This window comes from Onychomys torridus, chromosome 9 (genome assembly GCF_903995425.1).
Source record: "Onychomys torridus chromosome 9, mOncTor1.1, whole genome shotgun sequence".
NCBI lineage: Eukaryota > Metazoa > Chordata > Mammalia > Rodentia > Cricetidae > Onychomys > Onychomys torridus.
The window spans coordinates 95,724,540-95,746,498 of NC_050451.1; the positions used below are offsets into that span (position 1 = coordinate 95,724,540).

The 21,959-nt window shown below is 35.1% G+C and overlaps 1 pseudogene; it reads right to left on the minus strand.

The window, feature by feature from the left end:
- Nucleotides 1-14,296: 14,296 nt before the first annotated feature.
- LOC118590831 lies at nt 14,297-14,929 on the minus strand (annotated as a pseudogene).
- Between the last annotated feature and the right edge of the window lie 7,030 nt (nt 14,930-21,959).

Consider the following 21,959-nt stretch of genomic DNA (forward strand, 5'->3'; position numbering starts at 1 on the left):
GTTGTGTTTAATGGGTAACTTTTCTTGTGTATTCCTAATGTATTATTTATTTTTTCCTCAAGCTTTGTATCATAAGTGCTGTGCTTTCATGCTGATAATAAGAAAGCAGGTATTTTTTAATTTGCTTGCTAAAATAAAAGTGTATTTGTAGAATTATTTTTCTTTGGTCCTACAGCTCACAAGAAACAAAACAGAGACTTATCATTAATTACAAAAGCTCAACAATAGTTTAGGATAGTTCCTAACTACCTTTTGTAAATTAATTAACCCCTATTTTAAATCAACATTCTTTTATGTGGCTCATTTACCTTTACTTTGTACCTCCCATCTTTTTTCCTATCCTGACTGTTGAATCTGCCTTTCTTCTTCCCTGAGACCTCTTTGTCCCCAAAAGTGTCACCTAAGTTCCTCCTGCTTAGCTAATGGCCATTCAGCTCTTTCATAAATCAGTCACAGTCACACATCTTCACACAGTGTAATGAAATGTTCTGCAATGTTTGCCTTTTATCATCTAAATAAAAAGGAAATGGTGTAATGCCAACATAATAAAACTATAAACAATAAGAGCAATAATCTGGTAAGAATTACATTCACAATATCCATTCCTTTTGTATTTGGCAAATTCAAAGAAAATACTCCATTATCTATCCTCTCTTGATGAGTACAAAGTTGTGTATCTAATTTACTTTCTAACATGACTAACTATATAGTAACTATATAGATAGTAACTGTAACTATCTAGTCTTCAACCCCATCAAAGACTGGAAAAGGATATAATATTACTTAAGTAAACAGGAAATTCAGAGCAAACATCTTCTAAAACTCCAACACTGAATCATCCATCCTCAGCTTACAGGCTTAGAATATCTGATAGCCTTTTTGGTGAAGCAAGAATTTTGAAGGACTGTCCTAATCTATCTTGGCAAATTTCGGCAGTCATTTTCTTTGGGGTCCTACTTGTCCAGTTTAGACAGCATATGGTGATATTTTATTGGTGTTGAAATGTGATTTTATTTGTATGTTAATAAATAAAGTTGCCTGGGGGTCAGAGCTAATAGTAAGCCTCTGCAGAAGTCTGCAAGTGGTAACACATGCCCTTAATCCCAATCACATGACAGGCAGATCTCTGTGTGTTCAAGGATACCACCAGCATGGAGACATATGCCTTTGATCTTAATACCAACCATAGAATACCTGGAGGTCTGTATAGACAGGCAGTGATGAGGAGGTCATGTGATTGGGTTTACAACCAATGAGAAGGCAGAACAGAAAGTCAATATAAAAAGACAGACAAACAGGAATTAGGTCTCTTTCTCAGGGGAAGGATTGCAGCAGCAATGTGGGGTAAGAAGGCAGTTTTATTCTCAGCTCTCAGCTACTGCTCTGACATCTTGGGCTTTTAACTCTACATTTGGCTCTGTGTTTCTTATTTAATAATACATGTTACATCTACAATAGCATACTATCAGTAGTGTAGACAAGGGAAGTTTCTTGCCCAAATGGCTAGCTTTTGCCATAAACAAAAGTACACTCAATCTGGAGGTTTTTTGATGCCTATCATCCATTTTTGAAGTAAATTGGTGCTTCCAGAAGAAGTCATGAAAAGCCTTATGTTATTAAATCTTTTTAAAACCCATATTGCAAAAAAAAAACTATATTGCATATGTCTTTGAAGTGTTTCAAGATCACCTATCTATCTAAAATATATCTCTGTATGTCTTTGAAAAAATATGTAACATGACTATAAGTTAGATTGTTATGGATGATCAACTGCTAACCTTTCTTTCTTTATTATATGAAATACCTTTTTTTAAAAAGATTTATTTATTTATCTATATAGTGTTCTGCCTGCATGTATGCCTGCAGGCCAGAAAAGAGCACCAGATCTCGTTACAGATGGCTGTGAACCACCATGTGGTTGCTGGGAATTGAACTCAGGACCTTTGGAAGAACAGACAGTGCTCTTAACCTCTGAGCCATCTCTCCAGCCCCATTAAATAGCTTTTAAGGACTGAAACTCCTTTACATTTTTAAATGAGTTGCATGTGCACAATACCTTAAACAAGAATAGAAACATACACACAGAATAACAAAAATAATCTTAAAATTGTATCAATATAAAAAAATTCTATACCAATGTAAAATGTTTGAGACTAGTGGTTGTTTAAAAGTAGACTCAGCAGTTGACTCTTATATCACATCATTTCTGTACTATATCCTCATTTTTCCCTCCAGAAAGAGATCCCTAAATCTAATCTCCTTTGTTCAGCTTTTTTCCTGACCATAACAAATAGCAACTTGTAACCAACTCCCCTAAATGATGACAAACATACAAAATCTACTGAATAACCTACCCACATCACCTCTTGAGAATGTGGACATTGTGTTCTTTAAACTTCTTTCTGTTGTCTTGGAATGATGACATCACTGGGTGACTGAGAAAATTAGCATAATGGTCAAATCCTGGGAGTGCTAACTGGAACATTTTTTAAATCCAGTTTCTGTGCAATGGGAGAGCACAAGGCTTATCAGCACTTCTGGATAGAATAGTCTGTGAGGCTGGACCATCTTATTCATCAGCCTAGAAGCTCTTCTGGATTCAGAACTCTGAGGAACCACAGCAGAGGCATTTTTGGAGGCTGGATCCCCTGAGCCACCCATTTTTATTTGTCTCTGGTCCCCTTGTTCTAAACACACAGATACTTTCAAAGGTAATATACATATCTGCATTAACAGTTTGTGTTGTACACAAGTTAGCCAAAGATGATTTTTTTGTTCTTTGTTTGAACATATATACATAAACTATCTTGTAGTTTTCTAACTTTATTTCTTTGTGTTTGTAGTTAAAATTTTCAGGGGGTCTCCCCGCTTTAGTAATTTTGAAGGAATACATAAGATTATCATTTTTGCTGGAAAGAAAAGCACAACCTCTCCCCCAGTGCAACACATTTTCCATTTTCTATTGTGAAGCCAAGACATTTCCTAAAGTATATTGTCTGGTTTAATTCAGCAGTCCAATGTTTCTCAGCAGCTGCTGTTCACTCATCAGCATTCAAAAAATTCAAATTCAACAAAGCAACATATAGGATGCAGACAGACTCTCCATGCATTTTTCAACTTTATGTGTTTTTTTCCATTTTTTGCTATTTTTTTGTTCTCTTTAAAGACTTTACCTTATTATTTATAAACTAGTTTTTCTTAATGTCTATTCCCATTTTCTTTCCCTTTTTAAACCTATGTATAATTTTTAAACACACTGTAATCTGTTTCATTTTTTCCCAAATCTGGATCTGTGTTTACTGAGTACCTGAAGCATTCTCTAACTACATTAGACAGATCTTGAACAGCTATGTCAGCCTTACCTCTGCATGCTGCCAATCACCTGCCCACCTGAGAGATTGCAGGCCTAGGAAGATGCATCTGACTCCATGTCTGAAAGTTTTCTCAGTCCCTATATTTGGATATTTGAACTCCACATTGGGTGCCAGATATTGCTGCCAGATATACTGATTACCTAATTTGTTCTAGTATGATGAAAACTTGGAAGTCTGAAATTGAGATAAAGACCTGAAAAACCCGAGGAAAGCAGAGCAATTGGCTTACCCTCTATCCATAGTTTCAGGAAGCTGTACCATCAGAAAACTCCTCTTCCTTACTTTCTGTCCCTCCAATCCCCTTTTAATCCTCCAAGAACTTTATGGCCAATCCAGGTCAGCCAATCTCTGACTCTATCCTATGATTCAAGGTTGGAGTCATTGGCAAAGTGGATTGGCTATCCAGATAATTTTCCTGCAACATGTACTTTCCTTTCACTCCAACATTGTGCAAAATAACAAATAAAAATTTAATAAAGATTATCAGTGAAATCATTTCTCAATATAAAATAGTGTTGCTCATTTGCAATTATTTATAAAGCTTTACAGAACTGTGATAGTGATATATTAGTTCATATTAATTTATTTATTTTAGTTATTAATTTGTGGCCTTCTAGAAGTCCATAGTTTAATATTTTTCAGGAAATCAGACACTGGATAATAATGTTTATACTAAAAATACCTACTATGTTGCTTATTGAGATATAAACTTGTTTTATTCCCTCAAGGAATATAATATATTTTCAATATAAACAATTTAGGTTTAAATGTACTTGGGAAATACTAAAGTAATCTCTAATAAGTCCATTTTCATACTATATATAATAATGCTTTCTAGACCAAAGTTATTTTTAGATGACTGAGAATAAAATAAACATATTTCCAAGAATTATCTCAAATATATATGCTTACAAGTTCAACACATTTATGTCTTCTGTGATTGAGTTGAATTGGATTGCATTGGGATTGTTTGATGCTTCCATTGTACCTATTGCAATTGAAATGCATTTTAATTTAATCACTTCACTTCTCATATAATTATCTTACACTGAATTGCTAATTTAGAACATTGTGTTCAATACTTTTGCTTATTGAAATCTAATGTGAAAATTCTTTTTTTATTTAAAAGTTCTGAGGTTCTAATTTAGGCATCAAGACACAATTCCCATGAGTTGCAGTCTAGAAATCCCCTATGTAAAATATATGTGGAATTCCATGCAGCAGCTGATCTTACCAGCAACTCTATAAGAGATCACATGGGAAGGAAAAATGGGAGTGAGGAGAGCTCTGGCTTAGCAACATATAGTCATTATTCCAGTTTGGGATGACAGTCATCATTAGGTTTTAGTATTTATTTTTACTCAGAAGCTGATTATAATAAAGTACCCCCCCCCCCCAGATAACGTAGGACATTACCTTTAGTCTAGAAAACTTTTGACAACACTCATGGCTTATTCTATTTTCCTAAAAAATAAATCTTTCATGTTAAATATATGTCTATTTATTTGTATGTCTATATCTATTTCCAAAGTGGTGACAAGTTTGCACTCTCACCAGCAGTGGGAGAGGGTTCACCTTATTCCACATCTCCAATACAAATTGTCATTAGTGTTTTTGGTCTTAGCATTTCTGACAGGTGTAAGATGGTATCTGAGTCATTTTAATTTGCATTTCCTGATGGCTAAGGATATTGAACAATTCTTTGAGTGTATCTTGTCAACTTGAGTTTCTTCTGTTTTTTAATTGGTTTCTTTGGTATGTTGCTGTCTAGTTTCTTGAGTTCTTTATTTATCAGGACTGACTTTAGAGATCATTCCTCTGTTAGATGTGGGGTAGGTGAAAATCTTTTCCCACTTTTTACGCTGCCATTTTATCTTGTTGACAGTGTTCTTTGCCTTACAGAAGCTTTTCAGTTTTAGGGTGTCCCATTTATTAATTGTCGGTCTCAATGTCTATGCTACCTGTGTTTTATTCAGGAAGTTGCCTCCTGTACCAATGCACTCAAGGCTACTTTTCACTTTCTCTTCTTAAAGACTCAGTGTAACTGGGTGTATGTTGAGGTCTTTATCAACTTGGACTTAAGTTTTGTACAGGGTGATAGATATGGACCTATTTGCATTCTTCTACATGCCCACATTTAGTTATGCCAGCAAAATTTGTTGAAGACACTTTTTTATTGAATAATTTTTGCTTCTTTTTTAAAAATCAGATGAGGATTTATGTCAGGGTCTTCCATTTGATTCCAGTAATCCACCTTCAATAGTATAAAGGAAATGACAACCAGGCTACAATCCACAGCCCCAGCAAGTCTAGGTAACAAGGAAAGACCATGGATTTCCCAGGGAAGAGGAAATAAAAGAGATCTTCTGGGTAAACTGAGGGTGGAGGCAATAGGGTGGGTGGATGGTTTGATTTGTGCAGATTGGGGACAGAAAAAAAGGGGACAGTAATGAAAGAGTTCTTTTAGTGGGGGGCCCTTTGGGGATTAAGGAAAAAGCTGATGCCAAGGAAACTCCTAGGAATCTCCAAGGTTGACCCTAATTATGACTCCTTCCAACAGTGGAGATGGTGCCTGCACTGGCTGGTCAGCTCCTGTAATCAAATTCCTGACTACCCTTGCTTGTCATCAAAGAGTCTTCATTCAGTAGCTGATGAACGTAGATGCAGAGATCCACAGTCAAGCGCTGGGCTGAGGAAGTCCTGGTGAAGAAACAGAGGAGGCATTGTATGAGCCAGGAGGGTCGAGGTCATGACAGGGGAACACACACTGACAAGTGGCCTGCGCTCATGGGAGCTCACAGACTGTGGAACAACAGCTAGGGATCCTGCATGGGACTGAACTAGGCCCTTTGCATGTGTGTGACAGTTGTTTAGCTTGATTTGTTCTTGGGACATCCTAGCAATGAGATCAGGACTTGTCCCTGGCACTTGAGCTGACTTGGGAATCTATTCCCTGCACTTGGTTTCTTTGCACAGCCTTGATGCAGGGGGAGGAGCTTGGTCCAGCTCCAATTATATGCTTTCCTTTGTAAGAGTTGCTGTGGTCATGGTATCTCTTCAGAGCAATAAAACCCTAACTAAGACAAATATAAATATTTAGAAGGGAATTTGAAGACTTGACCAGTAAGTAAAAGGATGTCAATATGTTCTCCTGTAGGGCCCATGCCTTCTCTGTGATGGATTGAAACATGGTTATACTGACAACTATGAATTTCCTCCTGTGGATCAGGCCTCGAGGCCAATTAATAGAGCAGTGGGTTACCTCCATAAACACTCTTGAAACTGTTGCACAAGTTGGCACATCTTGAATGGCAGATCATTACTGTAACATATTGTGTCCGACACAGTCTACATACAAATGAGTTTAAAGGAAATTGTGTGTAATGAATGTGTCCTCATTAATTCATACAATGAAATATAATGACAATGTCGAGAAAATGGATTATTTTGTATATTTTTAAGTTATAAAACCAGAACCTTTGTCAGGAAAATTAGTCCATATATAAGAATGCATCATAAGTGCATTTCTTTCATTTTTACCATTAGATGACTTTACAGTGTTTAGTCCCTTGTGCCCGAGGGTATCATTTCCAAAGCTCAGTATTGTTGGACATTTCTGGCAGATTTTTGGGCTTCAGAGCCTTGAGATAAACATGTCTGCAATTTTAGCCACTCAGTCGATGGAAGTTTGTATTATAAGTCTGAGATAAATCAGATATTGAGAATACAGAAAATGGATAGAATGAGAACTACAATCACACAGAGAGAATAAATAGAGAATTATAGACAAATATTTTTCATTAATTTATTTTAAGTTAACTATCATACTAAGATATTTATGTCTGTCTTAAAAATAATTTTAGCTACAACGATTGTTCCAAACGCCTAGATTGATCTGGTTTTGTCATTATTTCTCATTTTCTTAGAATAAGCTGTGCATATTTTGAATCTCACAACCATATTTTACTTTTATTTTTATAGTCTGCTAATGTAAAATGAAATAGCATGATAAAAAAATGCTGCTCCTAATATACGGACAAATTCTTAACACAGTTTTGTCCACCATTATATAAGATTTGAAAAAGAACTGTAAACATTTCCTAAGTCTCATTTTGTTAGATATATTCAGTGTTTAAAAATCATGTACATAGACTCAGTCTTCCACTAATAAAAGCAAATTGAAATATTTATTTTAATATACAAAATATGACTATTATATTTATTGTTGATGTAAGTACACAATTATGTTTATACAGTGATCTTTTAAAAGGTATTTACAGAGAAAAAATGGGAAAGTATTATAAGCAATAAAATATGAGGTAATATATATTAACATTGTACATTTAATGTTTATAATCCATATTGTGCTCATTTTAAAATATATTACAATAATGATTAGAAGTTCATTAAATATTAAATCCTATTGAATCCTTATAATTCCTTTTATTATACTTAATTCTATATCAGTATATTTAGACAGTACTTTTTTGCCTCATAGATAAGATTTAACTGACAATTCTTAAATTTTTATTCATAATTGTTTCATAATATTTACTTTCCCCTTTAGAATGGTTATCCAAGAAAGAAAGAAAAAGAAAACATATTCTATACCACTTCCTTTACTACTGGTTTAGGATTTCCATACAGTTTTCATTCAGTTTGAGCATTGAGTTGTGTTGGGAACGCTTGAGAAAGGTAGCTTTCTGCCAACAAAGATGTCTAAGCTTAGAGGAAGCAGTCAATTAACGAAAATAGATCCCGTGGAAGGAATGTGTCTCAATGAAGCAATGAGCTAGCTGCTTTTTTTATTTATGTTTTGTCTATGTCATTCAGAGCCTACCAGTCCTCAGTGGTTAATAAATAAAGATTTTATTGTTATTTTATGATCAAATTACAGTTAATACGGTTCCTATCAGCCTGACAAAAACCATCTCAATCAAAGTTTAGTCTGCTGCCACTATTTATGGGAGTTCCCAAAGCGCAGCCTTACCTGTGCATACTAAACAATCACTGCATTCAGTAACACAGAGTCTTCTACTATTTGTCTGAGCCACGAATGACAGGCATTGTTGCCTTGGTATGAACTACTCCTTAAGAAAAGAAGCAAATCATTGGTTTCTGTCCCAGCCTGTGGATGCAATAATACTGTATAATTTGGGCATATGCCACTTTATGATTACCCTTTCATATTATCTGCCCTGATTGTACCCTTCTATCATTATCCATAATTAACATGTGCTTATAATACAAAGAAACCCAACAGCTTAGACTAATGTTATTAATTTAGGAGTAAACAATTTAATGAATGTAAGTTGTGGGTGTTTGAACTTAGTATCAAGTATACAGTGTATACTTAGCATAAAGTATATAATATTTACAACATTGTATATAGTAAAAATATTTTTAATGTTGGAACACTTTGTTAGTTTGAAATGTATTTGATGATTTTATGATTCTAAGTCAATGACTCCTGTTGTTTTTATGTAAAATATGTGAAAAATGAACCACCAATAGAACAAAATGCAATCCTTTAATGAAAAACATAAAAGACAAGGAAGAATCATCTTGAATGAGGACATTTTAAGTATATGGAGAATCACAGCTTTAGATTTTTTGAGATGGTGATTTTTAACAAGGGAATTCTTAAATAGATTTTCCTTTCATCAGAATTTCTCATTTCAAAGTAATTTCATTGTTTTTTCTTCCAAAGATTCTAAATTCTAATCAGTTAATTTGAAAAGTGAACTAAAGCTAAAACCTTAACATTGCTAGCTTCCACACTACTGTCCTTCATCCTCCACAAATTCTCTTTCAAAGCACAAAACATAAAATAATTATAAGATTATTATATAGATATAAACTTGATAAGATAATTTAGGTTGAAGCAAAAGTAAAATTATTTGGATGTTTACACTTAGATTATTAGCAAATGTTTTCTTGAATGACAAGAAAAATTATAAGTAGTACCTTTGCATTTTGTCACTATAACCATTTAAATGGCCATATTTATTGACATCAAGTAAAGTAATATGCAGTTTTGTATTTGTTTTATTTTTAATTTAGTGTTCCTTTTTCTATTTAGACAGACCAAGAACAATTTCAGTTAGTCCTACATTATATTTAAAACAGAACACACAAAGATATATATATATTAGTTTATGCTATATTCAATCAATACACATGACTTTTTCAATATTGTATTTTAAATGTTTGTTTGAAACATGTCATAAAAGGTAAAGTAAATCTGTAGGAAATCTACTGTCTGTATAGTATTTGAATGTGATCTTCCCCATAAAGCATCTCAATGGATTATTGGATATGAGTGGTTTCAGTTCTTGTGTTGATTTTTATTTCTTTATATATCTGATAAATTATATAGAGTACAAGATTATGGAAATGCCCAGATCTTCCATTCTTCTCTGCTGCATCAACACTGTTTAGACTCTATTTGAAACATTCAGTGTTTGTTGGAAATAGTGAGTAAATACTTTTCTATGGCAATGACTATAAGCACTTTATGGTATTTAAGTTTGGTATTAATGCTCAGACAGGTAACCAGGACATCAAAATAGCATATATCAGATTAAAAGGACCTGTGAGAACTTTGAAATCTGTCATATTTTGTGGTCTCATATTGACTAGTATGTAGACTGCTGTAGTTTCACTTTGAATCTTGAAGTCTATTTTATTAAAGTTTGTGGGGAAAAACATAATGCAAATTAGGCCAAAATCTCATCAGCTGCCAGGAGGAGGTGTGATAATAGTAGACATAGACTTTACATGAAGAGATTTTAAAGAAAGAAAGGAACTCTGGGACAAGAGTTGGGCTCCTGAGTTAAGGGAAGAATACTGTGCCTATTATAGTCTATAATGTGAAAGCAAGTGTCATCATGGAAATCAAAGTTGCTATACTTTATTTAAGCTACTATAATGTGTATTTAATATCAAACCCATCAATTCCTGCTGTGGATATTGCTCTGTATAAATAAAATGTTGATTGGCCAGTAGCCAGCCAGGAAGTATAAGTGGGACAAACAGAGAAGGGAATTGCAGAAAAAGGAAGGCTGAGTGAGGAGAGGCCAGCTGGACAGCCATGTCCAGGGAGCAGCATGTAAAAGGCACAAAGGGTAAAGACAAGGAACACGTAGGAACATCTAGATTAACAGAAATGGGCTGAGTTTAAGTGTAAGAGCTACTTAGCGGTAGGCCTGAGCTAATGGCCAGGCAGTTTCAAATAATATTAACCTGTCTGTGTTAATTTGTGTCTTAGCCTCTGCGGAAACATAAGGACTCAGGATCCGGGTGACACAGAATAACTTCAGATACCCATAGCAATGATAATGAGTTCTATTTGTCCTTAATTTATTTTTGTGACTGTACATAGTTTCTCAGCCACATAGAAATTTAGTATCACCATCAGGTAGGTATAGAGAAATTGTGCTAGAGATCCTAAAAGGACACTGAGTGGAATGGGAATATCTCAAGGTAATTTCTGCAAGAAAGATTAATGTATCTCAAAGAGATTTCTATAATAACCATATGCATTAGTGGACTAATGGAACTCAACCAAAGCATATTTTTTACTTTCCAAAAAGTTAAGTGAGAGAAAAATGAGACATTAATATTAAATATTTGCAATGATTTTATGAGTGTGCCAAATATGGCAATGCCACCTCTTTGTGAAAAAAAGGTAGTACCTAGATAAATATCACTCAATAATGTTATGTTCAATATGTATATTCATGTTAATGTAATGACCTTTTAAATTTACATCATAATTATTGTATCAAACATAAACATAATTTAGATAGGAATGAAAGAATTCTTTATATTTATGGTGCCATTTTCTCTTCATATATCATGATCAATTGTTTCAAATATAAAGTAACCTGGTTTTCATTTGAATGTCCCTTACACAAAAAAATGACAGAAACTTTAGACATTGGTCAGAGTGGGATTTAGTGTGTTTATTCCTATAAATACATTCAGATTACTTTTAATTTTTCCCATCATTTACAGTTGAATAATTTTTAGAACATCTGTAAATCAGTGTTAAATGAAATGAATTTTAACATTTATTATAAATATATAAGAACATTCTTTAATCTCTCCTAGAATATTTTAAAGTAATATGAAATGTCTTTATGGGCAAGAGTTTGAGTTTAGTTAAAACAAACAAAACAAAAAAATCTATACTCTCTAATAGAAATTACTTTAAATATTTAAAAAATAAACCTTTTTTATAGGAAACTATAATATGATGAGCTTTGTATTGTAATTGAGGCAAAATAGGCACACAGAGAGCTTGGGAAGTTATCAAGGGTTATTTTTTTAAATTTGTATTTTTTGAGATTAAAATTAAATTACATAATTTCTTCCTTCCAAACCCACCCTTGTACTACCTTTTCCTGCTCACTTTCAAATCCATGACCTCCTTTTCATGTACCCATGAGTAGAATAGGTGGATAATGTGATGGATCTATTATTAGCATTTGATTTCTATAGTAACTGTGCCACTCTGCCCTCCAAAAAAAGCAAAAGTTTTGTTATGGCATTTTCAAACACACTTTGCTCTTATCTGTCCTCCTTCTCCATGTACTTTGTTCACTCCCCAAGGATTCTTTAACTTAATGACTTTTAAACAATACACTTGTCTTCTGCTACCTATAGATAGAATTGCAGATTCTTCAACAAGGCATCTATATGGATCATGCTTTATACTAAAGATATTGCTTGTTAATACAATAAATGAATTTGGTTATATGGTACTTGAAGTTCAGAAATTAGAACCTCAGGTCCTACTCTAGTTGTATGGACAAGGTTACCTCTTCAGAGTCACTCTGTGTGCAAGCATCAAAATAAATTGAACTTGAGCAAATCATCTTTTCACTTTTATCTTATACTGAAATACTGTCTGCCCCTGCCTTCCAAGTGCTGGAATTAAAGGTGTGTGCTACCACCACCCGGCATGTGATGCAACTAACATCAACATTTTACTGTAATTTTGAAGTAATAATGCAAGGAGCAAATATTATTGAGTTTACTGATCTTTGAATACACAGTGCAATACAAATATAGTTCAAATACTAGAGAAATTAATGATTAAAATGTGTGACTCGCTTGGTCAATATTATTGCCAATTTAGTTAGAACCTGGTCATATATTTTGTCAAAAATTATCGGAAGTGTTGTATTGAGGATGTTTTGAATAATATCTTACAAGTAAATAATATATTTCCTAAAAAAAAAATTCCCTCCAAAATAAGATTTGGACTTTCTTGGTAAAATGAAAATCTGAATAAAACAAGGAATGTTACCTGTACTGAATAAAAAAATGATATCCCTACCTATGATCATTAGAATTATTCTTATTTCCACAGAAAAATTCTGATCCTTAAACTTAAGCATCAACTCAGTTGATGCTGACCATGTTGACCTTCATATCCACATGATCAAATTCTTATCCCTCCCTCTGTCTCCCCTTACCTTCTTCCTGTGAACTCTATCCCTCCCAAAAACTTTGATTTTTGGTTTGGTTTCTCTAGAAATCATTGACTAGTATTTAGTTCTAGAACATTGTATCACTAATTGGAAGATAATTATCTAATATAATTTTAAGCATTTTCTTTTATATCATTACATTATATTTTAGATAATATGAAGAGGGTTAACATTAATACAGTAATGGATTATTCTCCCAAGAAATATATGTTAAACAGGTTATAATTTCAGAGAGCTAATATTAACTACATAGCTTTCCTTAGCAACCTACAGAACTTTAATGACCATTCAAGAAGATGGTAAATTCCAAATGGTTATTTAGAGTTTGAAACATGAAAGAAACAAGAAGGAACTTTTGCCTTCTTAACTTACAGCAAGTTCGCTCATAAAATGTTGGCACCGCAGCAGGAAAGGTACTATAGTATCAGCAATACTATTTGTACAATTTCTCTAAATTTAAATATCATGAGGTGAATTTTCAAATGTATTTCTAAAAATAATACCTTTTCTTTTTAATTCTAATAATTCAACAAAAATGAGAACTTGTAGCAAAACACATTAAGAAGAAATTTCCTTTTTTTTTAAATTAAATATTTATTGAACAAATGCAGACTAAATGAACCAGGGCTGTATCAACCACCTCAAATCATCAAGGGCTGTCATACAGAACAAACATAGATGCAGCCAGCATTTTTACACAGGATGGGGACTCGCAGCAGGAGGGCAGCATGGGCTGTCCCCCTAGCTCGGAGCTTCCTTCACACACCCAGCACTCCAGGCCCCTTCCCCTCCTCTGAAAGGAGACATCATCAGCACTTGAGTTTCACAGGACACAAACTTTGCGATCTCACTGTCCACTGTCCACCTCATGCAATGGATGCTTGCACATATTGGGAAAAATGTGGCATTGACTAGCTCCTCACCAGGAGATGGTCTCACCACCCGTAGCTCTTTGAGTCTACATCAATGATTTCTTGTTCTGGCGGGGCGAGGGGGTGGGGGGAGAAAGAGCACATTCTCTGGAGTGTGAGTGACAATGTGTGTTGGGCACTTTCTGGGAACAGTCCTCCTCAAACACCAAGCCCATCACTACAGCTAGAGGCCAGTGGTATCCAAGAGTGTGTGTGGTGTGTGCCACAGCGCCATCTCTGCTGCTTGAAGAAGTACCGCTTGTGTTCAGAGTCTGAGTCACTGAGGCGCGCTGCATAATACTGCTGGCTCTGACCAATTGAGAACTGCTCTGAGGACAGTCTGCCCAGTGTCTGAGGAGGGACTGTGCAATCCGCTTCATCTTCTATGTGCATTTGATCACACCCAAGGGACATCGAGGTGCTCACCCTGTTCAGTGAACTCAGAATAAAACTCCACATCTGTATGCCAGTGACAGGGTCTGAAGGTGGACCTTGAACTCAGAGTGATCTGTCAGTTCTCCAGGAACGCCACATAGTCGGTCAGCCTGGCGAGCTGCTGCTCATTGGGGATTGGCGGAACTGGGGCAGGCTCTGAAAAGGGATTAAACCTGTTCAAGGAAACATCCAGGGCTCCTGAGGCCAGCTTGGTTCCTGGGAAGAACCATTCTTGTGGCTGAGTTGGCTTGCCATCCCTGTTCCAATACACCTTTCACTGCATCTTCCACAGGAAGCCTGACAAAGGCTGAGAAGTTATCAGCAACTATGGAGGTGTAGGCTTGAGAGACCAGGGCGAAGGAGCATCTCCTGGTTGCATCTCTAAGGGTTTCCATGATTGGCTGCAAGGTCTCTGTCCACTGGTGGGCGTTGATGGTGGTATAGATCCCAGAGAAATCTCTGCCAGATTTGCTGTCCAACTGACCAAATTCCCCCAAGTTCAGAATTTGTAGACTTTATAGCAGGTGGTATCCTCTTCCAAAGATATCTTGCATTATTCATGTCATCCTGGAGCAAATAAAAAGCTAAAATTTGATCATATACTGGCGGTGTGGCAATTCCTCCAGGAGCCTCAAGCTCCTGGTTCCTCCCACTGATCCAGCAGCTTTCTGAAACTGAAGGCGCTGTCCGCCATCACAGCCACTGGCATCTTCTGCCACTGGCTCTCGCCGCCACTGCCCCACCAGACCAAAGCCCAAGCTGGCCCTTGGAAATTTCCTTTTAAAATATGTTTTACCAAAAGGTCATCATGAATAGTGAACTTTAATTAAAGGCAACAAAAGAGAAGGCAGCCTGATTACTCATCTCTTTCTGCTGTACTAAATATGTGCCAATCAAAAACTCTCAATTTCAGTAGATTTGATTTGTTTAGTGACAGATTATGACAAGTCAGTACTGACCTAGATTGCAAGGGTGTCTAGGCTTTATTTATAATGTGCAGTCTTAGGAAGTTGTCCATATAACTGAGTTGGACCCCAAAGAGCCACACATGAAGATAATAAACAGTCTTCAATAGCATGTATCACATTTCTTGTATTTCATCACAATCTTACAAAGAAACACTTAAAGCAACTGTTCAGTAATATTGTTAGTATGTTAAATCATGAAAAAAATCACTATTATTATTCAGAAGCACTAATAGTAGTGATACTGTAGCAAATTTCCTGTGTATGTGTGACTACTATTTTCCTTTATCTAGGAAAATGGTTGTAACTAAAATCAATACTAAACAGACAGAAGAAATGAAATGTGATGCTCTTAGAAACCTTAGCAATTGTTCTGAAGAAAAAATGGCTAGCATGTGCAGTCATGTGTGATGAACTGAACCTATGCATTTTAACAACCGTCTGTCATGCAAGCTGACAGGACACTCAGTAGCTTGGTTTCACTGTCTTTGTATAGGCAATTATCCTTTCTACAGCTCAGTCACTTGGAGGCTTTCCTGGATATTTCTGTCTACTATAGAATTAAATGAAGGCAACAAAACAACATTCATATATTCTTCAAAATAGGAGGAAGCTATTACCTGTTTCCAATCAAATTCCTTGCTTAATTTTTTAACTACGTCTGAAGACATTCAGCATTATTTTCTCTACATTTATTTTAGAGATACACGCTTATTATTCATCATTACCATCTATAATACAGAGTCGTCAGAGACATGACATTGAAAGCAGTGGTTCTTTGTGTCATTATTTGTATATGGTGTCATAGAGATACTCAGTGCAATGGACAGTGGACATTGCTAGGTTTTGTTCATACCGGAGAAGGAGTACCACAAATATGATTTAAATATAAGCATTAGAAAGTGATTTCTCTAATGATAAACAACAAATGCAGGCACAACATATTCTTATATAAGTTAACAATTTTGGAAAGAATAAACATTTAGAAATACTGGAATTTTGCATAACATTTGTGTTCATCAAACTGCCATGTGAAGAAGCAAGAATATTCTATGAGGTATCACAAGGCCGAACACACACATACAAAGCAGCACAATCATCACTCACAACAGCAATCTCTTAAAAATATGTTCAAATTCAAAGAATAATAATTGAGGATATAAGGCATTGAGAATAAACATTTTTTCAGAATTCTGAGTGAAGGTATATTATTACACACAGCAATTATATCCCAGAGACACAATCCATATTCTACTACATGTCGATTTAAAAGTACTGAGAGGAAAAAAGTAACAAATATATAAAATAGCTCCAATATAGAGAAAATTTTAACTGCATACTGAGAAATGAAGAAAAAATTCTAAATTTAAGGTGAAAAAGAATGACATGAAATCTAGTGCTATTAGAACCAGAAAAGATATGGGTGCACAGAAAATTTACTTAAAAAGTAAAAGAGAAAATGTTAGAAAGTTACTGAGAGTTAATGAACATTGACTTGAAGAAATGCTATGTTGCTTGGAGCTGAAACAGTCCTGGACTACATCCTGATAATGCAATAGTGTCAATAAATTGAGTAAGTTGTCACTACATTTCCTAGAATATGTTGTAGTGACCAAACAATCTAAGAATTTCATGACTTTGTAGCTCAAAAGTTTATTTAACATGCACTGAGTCTTCTTTGTTGGCAGTGTGTTCAGTTTATTATGGTTATTCTCAGATTACTACTGATCTTAGCTCCATGTAACATTTGCTTCCAAGTTTAGCTTGGCAGAAGAAAGACATGTGCTAAATTAATTTTGAGTCTTGACAAACTCCAATGAAACTGATGCATGACATGTCTGCTCACATTCCACTAAACAAGGTGAGTTGCATTACTACCGTACACCCTTTGCTCTTTGAATAAATTCATATATATCGAAAAGAACCAGAGAGAATTTGGATTAGTTACAACTTACTTGGGACATGAACAATGAAACTGGGTGTTAAATATTTTCAAGTATCTTAGTTTCAACTGAAATAGTCATTATTTCAGAAAAAAAAGGGGATAGACAGGAATGTACATAGTTCAGTGTGAGATCATGCATGAAGAATCCACTGTACATACACATAGCCACATGTGTGTCACAGAGGAAGCATTTCTTTTGACAACTTACAGTTTGGGATAATAATGCCTGAGTAAATCAGCTTGAATTTTGGGAATAATTCCTTTGTAAATTTAAATCCCTTAACATGTGATAATGGAGATGTGACTTGTATACTTTCCTCCTTTTTTTGTGAGACTCTATCAAGCAAGGGCAGTCAAGGGTGCTGAGTAGACATTGTATGAGGAGTGGAACACTTGTTCTGGCCGACTCTGTCTGCTCCTACAGTGCTTAGCAACCACATTGTGTGGGATGTTTGCAGCATGAATTGTTAGAAGGTCTTATAAAAAAAAAAACAAACATGGATCCAGGCATTGGGGTGAATGCTGGAAGATCAGAGAAGCAGAATAAGCCACAGCTACATCACCTTGCCAATTCCTCACCTGATCCTGTTTGCTCAGAATGGAACCCTCTGAGTCCTCATTCAGAATGAATCTCAGCTGAACTGTGCAACTCATAAGCCTAAAAGCTTAACCAGCTAAATGCTGCTAGTTTCTGGTCCTCATGCCTTATATACCTTTCTATCTTCTACCATCACTACCTGGTTATTTCCAGTGTGGCTTTGAACTCACAGAGATCTGGTTGGATCTCTACCTTTGGAATGCTAGAATTAAAGGTGTGTGTGCCATCATTTTCTGCCCTGTGTATCTAGTGACTGTTCTGTTCTCTGACCCCAGATAAGTTTATTAGGGTGAACAATATTTTGGGGAACAAAATATCACCACAGATGTCCCACAATATCAACTATAGGTAAGTTTTCCTATCCTGACCACCTGCTCCCAAAAACCAGTGGCTGTTTCCCAGATAATTCACTCAAAGACTTAATATAAATCACTAATGATCAGCCAATAGCTCAGGCTTGTTACTAACTAGCTCTTACAACTTAAGCCATGTCTACTACTCTATGTGTTGCCCTGAGCCTCATGGCTTTTACCTCTATTCCATTTTGTATGTCTGGCTCTTTCTCCATCTGACTGCTGACTCCTCTGACTCTGGTCTTCTTCATCCCATCATTCTGTTTGGCTTTCCCACCTAACTTTCTCCTGTTCAGCTATTGGCCAGTCACTTAGTTTATTAAAACACTCATTAAAAACTTATATTCACAGTGTACAAAAGGAGTATTCCCCAGTGTGGTAATATATTGTATCCCCTAATATATTGTGCACCCCAATAAAAATTATCTGAGGATCAGAGAAAAAAGCCAGCCACTATAGTAAATACAGAGTTGAGGCAGTGGTAGCATACACCCTTAATCCTAGCATTCAGGAGGCAGAGATTCATCTGGATCTCTGTGAGTTCAAGGCCACACTGGGAACAGAGCCAGGCATAGTGGTACATGTCTTTAATTCCAGCACTAGTAAACTCTAGATGTCTGGAAGTCTGTACAGACAGAGTATCATTTCCTAATGATAGAGATAGGTAGAAAGAGGAAGTGATGTAGCTGTGTGGAGAGAGGACGTAAAAGGGCAGAGACAGAAAAACATATTGGCTTGGGTATACAGAAAATAGGTCTCTCTGGAGGCTTGTTAAGGTAAGGTTGGCTGTAGCGTATCCTATTCCACTGATGTCTCAGTTTTAACCCCAATATCTGGCTCTGTTTTTTTTTTTTTAATTAATACGATTGTGTAGCAATTTGTCTTATACCACAGCAACCAAATCTATGGTTTGCTTCAATTAGTTTGCCTTTACAGTGCCTCTACACAAACAAGTCTTTCAAGAATCCTAACAGATAGGCTCTTAGCATACTTTAATCAATCCTTAATTGTCAATTCTATCACTGTATCTGACCTGAACTCACAGGAATAAGGGTTCTGATGACCAGATGTCTAGAAACAACAGAGAAAAGAGCAAAGCTTTGACTGGGAAGTCTTGTGCAAGCTAATGGCTAAGCAAGTTCACTGAGAATTGCGGCTTATATTATGTTTTGAGGGGGAAATGGGCCATGTTCAGCAAAGAACTAAACCAAGCAATGTCAGAAAGAGAACACAGACTACATCAGACACAGCTGACTTAATTCTTATAAGGACAGCCTATCAGGAATGATAGCTGGGTTCATAGGAACAAAAACCTTAACTTCTTCAAGGCGCTACACCCATCTACAGAAAAAAAAAAAAAAAAAAAAAAAAAAAAAAAAACTTGCCAAATCTCTCACTAGGCAAAGCTAAAGTCCTATCATTCCCTTTGTTCTTTCATCTGAACCTCTGAGAAAGCCTTGGTTTGTTCTGACTCCCAACACTATATTAGGGAACTCCATCATGAGGTCCCAGAGCATCTCAGAAAGACTAAACTAGTTGGGCAACAGTAGCACTAACAAGTTTGAAAGTACTACTTTAACAACTCAGTGGGTTGAACCCTCACTAACGCTGATGAAACTGCCTTTAAGAGTTCAGGTAGTTCCTAAGAGGTATTAAACTCCTTTTGTATCATTCTGTCTTTGTATAGAAAACAAGAAGCTTGGAGCTGGAAGATGGCTCAGAGTTTAAAAGCACTAAAAGCTCTTGCAGAGGTTCTGAGTTCAATTCCCAGCTGCCATGTAGTGGCTCACTACAATTCATAATGCAATATGTTGCTATCTTCTACTATACAGAGATAACACAGTATAATAGTAAATAAATAAATCTTAAAAGAAAAGAAATAAGAATACAAAATCTACACCATCAAACACATCCTTTATAACTATTATATCAGATCATTTGTTTCTGTACATTAAATAACAGCAGTAAGAGTAATAGGCAAGAAGAGATGACCTCTTTTTATAACCCAAAGTCCACTGGAAACATTCAGAATAGTTAATCTGAGTTTTTTTGTCTTATCATATGCACATTTCTCAAGAAATTACAATAAAGGATTTTACATTTTTCTTCTGTTTTTTTTTTGTTTGTTTGTTTTGTTTTGTTTACTTCTTCATCTCTCTTAACAAACCCACATGCCCCTGTGTGGTATGGGATATTTTTTTCCCCTGGATAAATCATACAGTTCAAATTGGATCAGTTTTACCAGTTTACACAGTTACCTCTTCAAAATAAATTCTGTTTTCTATCAAAACATCAGTGGTATCTTGATAATTTCTTTGTCAAAGAATTATCAATGACATACATCCTTCCTTCATTCTGAATTTTGGTTTTAGGAAAACATGTAAGATACTTAATTTTCTAATTCTCTGATCTTACCAATGAGGTAGTGTTGCTTCTAAAGATGCTCAAACTTTGTCTCCTTAGTAATTCCATTACTCCTTGTAATCATTTATTTTTTACTATTTAGTAATTCTCTATTAACTTGCTATACTTTATTTTCTTTATTCAATTTTTTTTCTCTTAATATTTTACAATTTGATATCAAATGTAAGTAACTACAAAATTTGAATTTAGAGTAAGGTCAGCTTAGTTTAAATCAAGTTATTACATTATTTTGAATGATTCCATATTTAGATCTACAGAATCCCAAATACCCACAGCTTTAACTATAGAGTACAAAGCTAGCATAATGAGTTAATGTTCTTGAGAATGATGGAAATTTCAAGGAAGAAAATCATAATCTCATGTATTTTAAGATTAGTTGAAATATGGTGCAAGAATGAGAGGGTATCCATGATACATGTTTGGAAATGTATGATATTGCTGGAGGTCAAATGAAACATGATGAGTTATATCAGTTCATCTCAAGTTCTTGTTAGGTTTTTATGTAAATGTTTGAGTTTTGATTGTATTAAACATCTATGAAATCTGAGAATAGTGTCTGTTTATGTGCATTATAACCTGAATATATTTACACACAAAAATGCCCTTACCAATATGACCAGGATAGAAGTCCCACACCAACTCTACAGCATGAAGAGTGCTAGCCAAATGACATTTAACCCATGGGACAGAAACATCTGTGGGAACGTTGACTTCTCAGCTATTAGCATACCATAAATATATCTTTATTGTCTTCAAGTTGGTCAGCCTATAATATGGTTATGGCAGCATGAAATGTAGACCATCTGCCCAGTCCCTCTTCGTGTCATCTGTAAAACTGGATATGCTGCTGAGGACTGGGAGGGGAAGAATCTCAGATTCTACTGTTAAATCTTCAAGGTTTTCAAAATGGTGACTCTGAACTGTGGATTTCTAATTTATTGGTCAAATTCCCTTTGGTGAATGAATTATGAAGAATACACTGAAATCAATTGGGTATGATTCTTTACATATCTGGAAGTAAAGCTTTCTGTGTCCATTTCTTAGTAAAACTAGAAATCTTCAGTGTTTGCTGATGTTCTGAGTATAAAATACAAGGTATACTTATTTTATCTTTTGTATAACAAGGAAAACATTTTAATTGACCATTAATATTATCTATAATCAACAAAAACACAAACAGATTTAAACTTAAGTTACATTTTGTTACATATTAGTAGATATGAAACAAAATTTTTAAAGACAAATGCATTTGCTTATACAAATGCTTTATAAAATAAGCAACAAATAAATATTTCTTTTGTGGTATATGCTAAATAAAAGCCAGGGGAAATTATCACTGCTAAGTTTCTATTAAAAAATAAGCTGTGCTATAATTTTTTATATCTATATGCTGTATATAAGAGTCTTTTGCTCTCTTGTGTCTATATTTACCATAGGCATTACTGGTGCATGTA